Source organism: Thermobia domestica, chromosome 8, assembly GCF_964235325.1.
Source record: "Thermobia domestica chromosome 8, izTheDome1.hap1.1, whole genome shotgun sequence".
NCBI classification, from domain to species: domain Eukaryota; kingdom Metazoa; phylum Arthropoda; class Insecta; order Zygentoma; family Lepismatidae; genus Thermobia; species Thermobia domestica.
The window spans coordinates 152,371,190-152,383,206 of record NC_137461.1 but is presented as its reverse complement, the minus strand read 5'-3'; the positions used below and the strand labels follow the sequence as shown (position 1 = coordinate 152,383,206).

Sequence of the window (12,017 nt, the reverse complement as noted above, 5' to 3'; positions counted from 1 at the left end):
TATAATTATTTTACACTTGTAACGCTTCACTTATAAACCTAAAATACATGTATATTACTTTGAATTTAATTCTATCGCCTGCAGAAATTTATTTTTTATAAATGTGTCTTTTCATGCATAGTTTTGAATTTTACCTGCACATCTTCCAAAATGTGGTGCGCCGAAAGTAATCCAGCACCTAAAATTTAAAGGTCTGAGTGACGACTGACTGATCCTCGAACAAGACAAGCCGATTAATTAAAAAACTTGAAATTTCGACAGTACTTAGGATTTGTGACGTATGGTACCACTAAGGAAGATTTTTTGGAAATTCTACGTGAAAGGGGCGGGAAGTACTTTAATAAAGTGGCTATATCTCTGAATGTCTTAGGCTTAGATGCTTGAAGTTTTATTTGGACTTCTCATTTAAAATAATTTGATACGTTTTTAAGGGTTTTTTGATATTTTAGTAAAAATGGGAAGATAAGAGGGGAAAATGAAAAACAGGGGATGGGTTTGCAATTATTATAATCAAATGTCGATATCCCGGAAGATTTGAAGGTTAGGAACATGGAGTTTGGAATTCGGACTCATCATTTAACATAATTAGACACGTATTTCAGTTTTTAATTATTATTATTATTATTTTGACACAACTTAGAATGGAAGAAATAGGGCGGATACGCGGAAAGAGGTGAAAAGCATTTTAATAAGATGGCCACATCACCGAATCCCTTAAGCTTAGAAACTTGATGCTTTGTATTTAGGCTCCTCATTCAAAATAATTTGCACGTGTTTCACTGATTTTTGATATTTTAGTAAAAATTTGAAGAAAAGAGGGGCAAAGGAAAAAAAGTTTTGGTTTGAAGGTTAGAAACATGAACTTCTAATTTAAAATAATTAGATAAATAATTAAGCTTACTTATTTAAATATATGTCCTAGAAGGGAAGAAGAAGGGTGCTGACGGCGATGGAGGGAGAATGGAGGTGGTAAAATTTATGAAATGAAATGAAAATGAAATCTTTCAGTTTAACGTCCCACGATTATGTCTATAAGGCTAAGGGAGATTGGTGGTGAAAGTTTTTGAGACACGTGTCCGAGAGTTTTTGAAAATTCCGTATATTAGAGTCAAAGAGGCTCAATTGTTGGTCTGACAGTGAAGCGAGTACGTTTAGAACTAGTTGAAACGTTTAGAAAGTACGTAGTTCATCTCTGCTGCATGGGGTCCTTGGTTCGATCCCAGCTAGCGCCAAGCGGGCTTTGTGGTAGACAAACCGTGTGCATGTGTTTTCTCGGGTCTGTCCCGTTTCCTCCCACTTACTTTATTCCACTATTTCATTCATTTCTCATCATCAGCGTCTTCTCACCCTGGATGCATAAACGTGGGACGTTAAACTAAATGTTTCATTTCATCTTAATTTCCATGTACAAGTACCTGCTTCTTGAGTTATACATAGTATTTTCAATCTGTGAACAATGCTAAACTAGTGTATTAATATAGGTTGCTGACGTTATAGTGCCTACAATTCTCCGCAGAATTTGATATTTATGAATTTTGATAGAACAACTTCGTGTAAGCTTTGCTTTGGAAGTAATTTGGAAATACGTGACTTGTTAAACAATGCATGCTGGAAAGTATCTCTCATCCATGTTCGCGAATAGTTTGTTTTCTGCATTACTACTCCCAGAATACAGCGTGGGTGTAAAGTCAGTTCTTATTTTTAACAATGAATATTTCTAAAACTAAACAAACTATCACAGTTTTATTTTCATCGAATACATTATTAGAGTGCACCATTTGGTTATTAAGTTACATTTCAACCTATGCACCCGCATTTTCCACAACTTCTAAAATGTTAACAGTATCACACGCCAGCTAAGCTGATGCTAGTTTCTAGGATAATCTAGATTAAAAATAGGTATTGACTTTACAACCACCGTGTATATTCTGAAACTGTTAAATTATTCCTCGTCTTCCTGCTATTTTTTATAGATACGTTGCTTTCATCAATTTCTAATTTACAACGGCAGGGTTGGCTGGTTTAAACAGCTGTTTTTTTTCTTTTCTTCAAAAAACCAACAGGTTTAAACCAAAAAAGAAAAAAGAACGAAAAATGCTTTAAATCGTGTGAACTTCATGGTGACGTCTCCACATATCACACCATCTGCATTACATTTATCTACTTCTCACCTTTTAATCAAGGGGTCCCGTGTTCAATTCTCGGTCGAACCACAACCCATCTTTCAAGTGTAAACCAAGTAGCGATTCGAGGTGTCCCTTTAAGCGAAAATCTTCTCCGTGATAACTTTGATATTTCATAAGGATAAGCCTAAACATACGAAACGAAACCAAATTGTATATTTCTACTTGCCTGAATGCCTGTTGTTTTATAAAGAAGCCAAGGTTGCTTAAATACATTGATAGAAATCGGCAAAATGTATCAACTGCCTACGTAGCTTCCAACATCAGCTTGGATTCGACTTTGTTTTAATTTTGTTGAATGTTATCTACATAACAGATTTGTCATTTAATATGATACGTTGACCTTAAAATTTTACATACAAATACATTTAAACTAATAATAGGATTTTCCCAATGGCTAAGGCGGAAGTTTCACGATTTATATGTAATTCTGTAATGTTTTTACTACTGTAACTACTTATCTTTTTGTCCTTCTGAAATGACTCTTGACAATTATATGAACAACTAGGCCTATGTAAAGATCAGTATAACGTATTTTTATCAGGAGTCCTTCGTGAGTGAGTCGACAATCTCACTTCTGACCAATTAGTCCCGGTTTCGTGTCGAAATGGACAATTTCTCTTGGATGTAAGCCGAGAAGCGGTTTGGATTCCCTTTCAGCATAATAACACCAAGACGAAACAAATTAATTTCTGTCCATATTTAATACAAATACATAGAGTAAATTATTTAAACAAAAAACTGGTTTTTTTTTTTTCAATAAAAACCATGGTTTTTGCCAACCCTGTACAACTGCTTGAAAATTAGTATGCAACTTTTCTTTTATTGGAAAAATAAAACTTCAGTGCAAATATTAATTTTTGAGGATGCGCCAATTGCAACTGACTCGGTGAGACTGTCGTCTAAAATCAATGTAAATTGTTTAAGGGCATCAGTTGTATGCTCTAAATTTCCATTACTATTACTTGAATGCTTAATGTGTATTTCATTACAGGTCTAAGAAATGAAAAACTGGGAGGTCACAGCTTAGAAGCCATCACAAGAAACATCATGAAAAAGACAAGTGCAATAGCTGAGCAATTTAGTTGGCACGGTGCAAAAGGAAAGAGCTTTCCTCGTTAATCACCAACGCAATAATAGGTAAGAAACTCTCCCTACTGTTCTTTAATCTCATTTTCAGAGTGGAAAAAAATATAGAAGTTGTCATTTGAAGAGGGATACACTATGTTTAAAATATTGTTAAAAAAAAAAGGAAAGGAAAACATTCTGGTGCCCTTTTTATTTTCTTCGCTTTAAATACTTACTATTGTGCTATGAATACTTCTCAGAATCATCTTCCTGTAAACTTTATTTCCCAAAAGCATATACTGCAATCGCTGTTATAACATTTAAAAGGCTTTGGAAATCCTTATTTTAGCAAAATGTGCAATTTTCCTGTTCTCAAGTGACACGTTACATTTAAGTGTCCGTAGAAGAGAGAGCTGAATATGTATAAAATATAGTTCATCCTTTTACTGAATTGTTCTGTCATGTTGGTAGTTTTCTTGAGCATTTCACGATTAATTCGTACATTATCAAAATTATTCATTTGTATAAGGCAAAGTAATATGCATGGCCTGCTCCGTGGCAAAGAAATCGAGCAAGGTAGCGGTCATCAAAGCCTTAGTGACCATCTCGGCATTCATCTGGTGCAACTGAGGGAAAAAGAATGATCGGGCCCAGATTTGAGATCGGAGCCTTCGGAATGAGACGCTAGTTCTTCATCAACTCAAATGCTGCCACATGTTTTCAAATTATTATTATTTTTAATATTAGGTTTAATATTTATAAGATGCTATACTTTTTAAAAATAAAAGTGCGACTGCTTCAACATGTTACAACGTCCGTAATTAAGCTACAGTCTGAGGTATGTCACTTTCAGCTTTAGCTGTTGTCTTCCTTGCCCTTTACATTTTCTTCAGGATGTTACTTTTGTAACACATTATTGTCTTCACAAGCTGCTGTAGGTCCTACACAAACATTTTAAATATTTTTGTAAGTTTAAGATGTAATAATTGATCTCTAATCATTCCCTGCTGTTATTATGTTATTAAACACTGCCTATTATTTTTATTTTCAGAAACTGCAACACGAGAGAAACGTAACTAACGATGAGATCGCGTAGATTATTGGGATTTAGCTTCAACATGCCATGCAGAGACGAAGAAGAAGATCAGTTAAGAATTCAGCTGCAGTTTTACAGAACTTGAACTGACAATTCGCAGCGTCGAAATTAGAGTTAGTTGTGGTAATTAAAAGTGAGATTATACAGAAGCAAATAAGTATTAGCGTGTCAGTGACATAATTTTCTAGAACAAGTTTATCAAGTTAAAATATGAATTTCTGATATTTAAGAAGATTGTTCTTAATGTATAAAAACAAATAATACGAGCAGCATGAAGATTCTGCTGAAGAGAATTTAAATAAATAAAGCCAGAATAGTGTACATTTATATTTTTATTTAACTACTAACCGATATATATGTATATTTATTATAGTGGACAGTGTAAATTATAACTACATAATGTTAGCTTGCTCTCATAATTTTAATTTTTTTCCTCAAAATCTTATTTATGCACAGAATGTTTCTGGGTGTTCCACTGCTACTACTGGTATGTGGCCATGCCGTGTATGTATGTTGGGGTGTCTTATGTCATATTGCGAGGTTCAGACTGCAAATTAGTCTTCACAATCATCGCGTGCCAGTTTTCAAAGCGGCTATATTGGATTTATTATTTTTAAGATAGGAAAAGGATTGCCAACAATTGTTTCTTGAATTGGATGTCTAAACCTCAATCCCTTTCGTTTTTTTTTCTCTTTCTTTTAATGGATCCAATACAACCGCTTTCAAAACTGGCAGGCGACGATTGTGAACACACTGATATCCAGTTTGAATCTCGTAAGTCACATAAGACACCCCAACATATATGCACGGCGTGGCCACATACCAGTAGCACCAGTGGAACACCCAGAAACCATTTGTGTAAATAAGATTTTGAGTAAAAATAATGCTTAAAATTATGAGAACAAGCTAACATTATGTAGTTACAATTTACACTGATTATTATTTATTTATTTATTTTTATTTTTATTTATTTATTTATTTATTTTATTTTATTTTTTTTTTTTTTTTGTCTGAGTCTGTGGGCCGCAATGGTTTCTCGTCATGAAGACAGAGTGAGGCAAAGGCGTCTAAGCAGGTAAAATTGGACAGAAGAATATTATGTTTTCTTCCAGCTGCTACTTGTATGTCACAATTTGGCCGCCTTGTTTTCGACCCGTTATTTGTTCCCAGCAAGAAGCCATTATATATATAGAGTGACGCAAAAGGCCGGAGCCCATAGGCCAACTCGGTTACTATTGCAGATGTGAAAACAAGGTAAGATATGTAAAGACATTTTTAAATTCCAGCAACACTTTTGTTTTTGTACTAGTGTACCGCTCAATAAAGAAAATGCGTTACCATACATCATGTTGGGCTACACGAATAAAAGAATGTGTGGTTTAAAATTAGCTACACCGAGAAGAATTGAAAGGAGACACAGTGAAGGATAAGCATGCAAATGCAATATCTACGCCAGTGGCGTAGCAACCACGGTGTTGGGGGGGGGGAGAGCAGATACGAAGGAAGCGAAATTGGGTCTTGCACTATATTTTTCATTGTGTTTTTCCGTTCCCTTTGGTCCAAATAATTTCAAACCACACTTTCTTTCATTCAGTGTTATCCAACAGTGGCAGCGTTGTACTTCTGGTTACTATTGGGCGGTATACTAATATAAATACAAAACTTGCTGCATTTTAAAAATTTCCTTCTTTATCTTACCTTGTTTCCGTATCTGCAATAGTAACCGAGTTGGCCTATGGGCTTCGGGTTCTATCATGTACAGAAAATATTCCCTAAATATTTTGTCATGCACAGAAACTATTCTCTAAATATTTTCTGAGATGTACAAAAAATATTCACTAAATATATTTTGGCATATGTAGGAAAATATTGTCTGTGTTACTGGTAAATAATTTAAAAATATTCCATGAGAAACATTTTAAAAACCATTCCGTTAACATTGTATAAAAGGTTTCAAATACATTTTCAGTAATGTTTGGAAATCGTACGGGAAATATTTTTTGGAAAACTTCTCTAACGGCGTATAAAATATTTCTATAACGTTTCTGAGTATATTCAGAGAATGTTTACAGTATTATGCGGAAAATGTTTTCAACAACATATGGAATATATTTCCTTAAGGGAAGTAGGATACATTTTCTGAAGGAAAATGATGGCACGTTTTAGAAACGTTTTGAAAATATTTCATTGGTGTGTGGGCATGTGTCTAGTGGAGCTCGAGCAAGGCACCATGACGCCCGAGGCGTATCGCACGCTACTTGCAGATTACGTACACCCCTTCATGATGGCCATGTTTCCCATCGGTAGTGGCATTTTTCGACAAGATAATGCACCATGTCACAAGGCCAGGAGTGTGATGCAGTGGTTAGAGGAACACAGGAGCGTGTTCCAAGTGATATGCTGGCCCCCAAACTCTCCGTATCTGAACCCAATCGATCACATCTGGGATTTGATTGAACGTGACATGAGGGCGCACACCCCATCTCCGGAATTTACGGGAATTAGATAACCTGTGTGTGCATATGTGGTGCCAACTCTCTCCAGCGCCCCCACCGAGGAACATTGCGACCATGCCAAGACGCGTCGCCGTTGTTATCCGTGCCAAAAGGTGGACATACTAACAATTAGGTAGGTCGTCATAATGGTCTGGCTGATGTGTGTGTGTATATATATTTTAACTCGTATATTTTGTCTCGACTCGAATTCGTGTCGAGTCGAGACAGAAACATATTTTCGAGTCGAGACAACATTTTCTCGAGACGAGTCGAGAGAGGCTTAAATCTCGACTCGACTCGACTCGTGCGCATCCCTACAAGAGAGTAATGCTCCCGGAAGTAGGAACGAAAAACACAGTTCTGATTGGTTGGCGGTATCCATTTCTTGCCACGTTGCATTCAAATAGCAGAAATCAAACGATTGTTGTTGTCGGTCTTCGTAGCCCAGTGGGCTAGCACTATATGCTAGTAACAAAAATCTCTTTAGGCGTGAGTTCAAACCCGGCCCGAGGAAAGGTTTTTTACATTTTTATAACACTTTTTAAATTAAAATAATATGAAAATGGTACTCAAAAAAGTAATTTACTTACTTTTGTGCAAATAAGAAGAAGTAGAAGAAGAAGAAGTAGTAGTAGTAGTAGTAGTAGTAGTAGTAGTAGTAGGAGGAGGAGGAGGAGGAGGAGGAGGAGGAGAAGGAGGAGGAGGAACGGGTTAGAAGCCCCGCAGGGTTAGTTTTGTTCCCCTTGTACTCCATGATATAGGGGTCGTTTTGTTCCCCTTGTACTCCATGATATAAATTTTGTGACCAACTTAAAACAACTGGCTAGGATAGCGCGTAAAACAGCTGGCTAGAGAAGCGCGCGAAAAAAGTACTTCCGGGAGCATTACTCTCCAGAGCTGGTCGTGTTTCTGAAAGGTGGCCTCTGACAGAGCTGCACATGTAAACAAAACGAGAGGGAGGATTTTCACCAATAACAGTATTATTCTTTCACGCTGTTGCTAGGCAACGAAGGTCACTGACTGAGCTGTTGCCGGTAGTTGAAACGTCTTAAGTTTGTCGCCAGAGCTGCTGTCTGTTGCAGAGCCTCTGGCAACACTGCCTCCAATACTACACATGCTTTACCCAACTGTCAGAAGCTAACTTTCCTTTCGCACACAGCAACTATCTCATGGATTTTTCCTAGACAAGCAAAATATACCATAGCATAGATTGATTAATGGTATATTGATTTATGAAATGTAAGCAAAATCGTTATACTCATTTTCTAGAAAACTGCCAATTTTGTCTTTTATCCTGAAGTAAACTACCTTTTTTTTTTTTTTTTTTTACCGGGGTAGAGATAAAATTTCGAAAATCTCCCTTGATAATTCTCATGGGTAATCAAGTAGCATCGATTGAATCCAAAAACGGACCTACTACGAAGCATTCATTTATTTGATACTGCCTTAAAATAGATGGAACGGCAGCTAGAATGAAACAACGTACAGCTTCCACTCTTCAAGTGTTTGTGTTAGTAGCACATAAATGAGTGTCTAAGGTTAAACAGTTATCATAACTTCGTTGGATATGTTCTGCTTATACCTCTAAAGGTATGTAAGCAGACACTGTATTTTTCTTTTAAAAAAAGTAAATAAATAAATAAAAATAGTTTGTAGTAAAAATAGTCTATTTTTAACCCACACTAAGTCTATCTTTTTATTTAAAAAAAAGTGATTTTTAGAGAAATTTTTATCTGTTACCATAATGTCTTTTTGATAATTGTTTCAATTCTTCGGATTTCTGCATTTTTCGGACTGCATTCAGAACTAATTAATGCAGATAACAGTGGAGAATCTAGCCCGGGGCCCGGGGTACATAAGCTCCCATTTTTTTTAAAATTTAAGCAATTACTTATTCATTTTTGAAAGTATATAGTGAACTCGCGATGTACCTGTCGTAGTCTGAATTCTGGCTGCTCCCCCCCCCCTATTTTTACTTTCTAGATCTACCACTGGAGGATAAATGTAGTTTCTACATATTTCCTAACTTATTTTATTTTTAGCAAACTATACAGGGACGGATCCAGGGGGGGCGATCGCCCCCCCCCCACAAGATGAAACTTTCCTATTTTATATATATAAATAAAACCCATCCCAAAGTTTGGAGCCCTTAAAAGTAGTAGTATGACAACCCACCGCCCCCCCCAGAAGTCGCTCCTGGATCCGCCCCTATAACAAAATGTATTTACATATTTGATTACATTCAGCACAGACGTTTTTTTTTTTCGTAAGGCATAATGAGTTACTTCTCGAGGGAATTCCCTCAGTGAAATTTTAAATTTGGTATCGTCAAACCAAGAAAGAAAGTTGTACATAAAAATCAATACATTAGCTGAGTTTCCTACTTTAACATGTAGCGATAAAATTTTGTTACTTATGTGATTTCCCTCAAGAGCCGCCACTAAATATGATAAAGCTGGAAAGTAAATTTAGCATTAAAAAATACAGTTTTACTGACTGCATCTTATCAACAAATGTATAGATTATATCAATTACCGAAAGCCAGTTTTCCATGATTATTGACTTAATAATAATAATAATAATAATAATAATAATAATAATAATAATAATAATAATAATAATAATAATAATAATAATAATAATAAAAGAAGAAGAAGAAGAAGAAGACGACGAAATAGACATCTCCCCTCAGTGGCGGCGATACCGGCTTCGGGGCCCCCCCGCAAAAACTGAACAAAAGACCATGTGTTACTCGAACTTTCTTTATAATTTCTATTGCGTACTAATGTATCATTTTACAATGTTAATAGTATTATCACTATGATTACAGTTACTACGAATAATAATAACAATTATTATTATTATTAACATTAATAATAATAATAATAATAATAATAATAATAATAATAATAATAATAATAATAATAATTATTATTATTATTATTATTATTATTATTATTATTATTATTATTATTATTATTATTATTATTATTATAATAAAATATAACCCCGGTTAACAGAACTAAAGTAGGGTGGTTATTTCAGATATTTTTGTTAAGTCATGGACATCTATTACCGGGCCTGTACTACAGTATTTTTTATTTATCTGAAATGTTTTGAAGATCAAATAACTTGAAAAGTCACTTTGTAGGCTACACTTACGTTCTTTATTAAAATTAAGGAGCTCCATAGTCTAGTGGTGAGAGCGTTTTATTCATATACACGTGATCTCGGGTTCAATCCTCCGCTGGAGTACTCCAAATTTTTGGCGTCTGCCCAGCGTCGTGAGGAAAACTGAGAAGTGATACGCCTGTTGGGGGAGAGTGACGCAGTGTTCGTCACTCAGGTGGTCATAGGTCCACCAGTCGTGAACATATGGCGTTGAGGCCGACTCAGGACTTAAGATCTGTTACGCCAGTGGTTTCAGTTTTTAGTTTTTGTAAGTTAAATGAACATTTTTAGGGCTACAGTACATCTGTATTCTATTTGTAGTTAGTACTGCAATTGTTTATCCTTATGGCATATGGATTATGGCTATGGCACAGCCTAGCGCGTCCCCGTCCCCTAGATTATTCCCGTGCAGTACAGTACATGTCTTTGGATTTGCGATTTCGCGTAATTCGGGTTTCGGTTATCCGGGATTATACTGTAACTACATTCCACATAGAGAAAAATTAACGTAGAATATTTTTGTGTACTCGCGTAAAAACATAGTACTCTCATTGCCTAGAATAAAACGGAAGGGAAACTCTTGTTGTACCATTACATCGGAACACGCAACACACAAATACACATGGTAAAACTAAGGAAAAATAGTGTAAGCATTACTATAACTAAATTTCACTTGGGAATGGAATACAGCATTTTTAAGAACTGTTTACACCAGTGCTATTCAATCGGGGGTACGCGAAGATATTTCTGGGGGTCTGCTGGAAATCTGTTGACAGTTCACTGCAAATAGAATTCGATAACTTGTCAATTTGTGACTTTTGTATTTATGCACGAACAGAGTACAGTGAAATTAGTGAGTATTTCACAACTTCCATTTCCATCAACATATTTGAACAGGGTTAACATCAATAAAAACGAAGCACATAAATTATTTGGATCCAGAATCAGCTCTGATTCTCGCACTCTCGAAGATTGGACCAAGAATAGAGGCGTTGGCGTCGCTGAAACAAGCTCAGCCACCTCATTAATACGTTACTTCTAAAGTTAACATTGTCCTCAGTGTACGAATTATCAGGGAGAATGAGGGGAAAATCCTTCTCAGTAGAACTCGATGTCTCCTATATGTTTTGAAATTTCCCATGTTAATTTTTCGGATGCACACTTTATTCCCCTGTAAATGGTCTTTTGATTGACACACTGATTTTTTTCGAGGTCTCTATTTGCCCCCCACCTTTTAATCAACAGATCATGTGTATTAAGTTTAATAAGTTAATTTCGGCTTAATTTCTTTTAAACAGCTTCATGGCTACACAATTGGATGGCGAACTGTGTCTGGGGGTACACGAGGAAAAAAGGATGAATAGCATTGGTTTACATAATAACCTTCGGATTTTAGTAACAAGAATTTCTCTATAATTTTATTTTTATAAAAATTTTTTCATGTTCGATGCTGAAGATGGCAAGTGCACGCAATCTACCTTCTGTCATGGTGCCCCGTAAATAATTCTTGATAATTTTTAATTTTGAAAAACTTCTCTCTGCTGCAGTAGTTGTGACAGGAAGTCTGAGGTGCAGCTGTAAGGCAGTAGTCAAGTCCGACACACTACTCAGTAAACAACTGTCTTCTTCAATTAACAAGTTGCAATGTCTCGAATTGTTTTCTTGGTAGATATTTCCGGTAAACACGATGATTTATTGTAACACACGGTAATTGTAGTCTAAGATACACGATAACGAAAATATGGCATAATAGACTAACATAATAATATACAAATGTTACACTGGAAAATCAAATCTTTGGAAAATCACAAAGAACAACCTGACATTCATGTTCACAGTCATACCACATTATTTAATTTTAATGATTACTTCATTATTTAATTCAGTGAAACTGTTAGAATTAGTTATAGGCTGTGTAGAAACGCTTTCAAAATGCATTAAAATTATAAATAACATGTACAAGGTGCCTTGCTGAGTGTACTTTGTAGGGGCCCCTTCAGGTCC

The 12,017-nt window shown here is 35.6% G+C and overlaps 1 protein-coding gene across 1 annotated transcript in view; it reads right to left on the bottom strand.

Annotated features, from left to right (window-relative positions):
• Positions 1-12,017, bottom strand: part of LOC145693295 (alpha-tocopherol transfer protein-like) — a 171,898-nt gene that overhangs the window by 159,321 nt on the left and 560 nt on the right. The gene's annotated exons all lie outside the window — the stretch shown is intronic.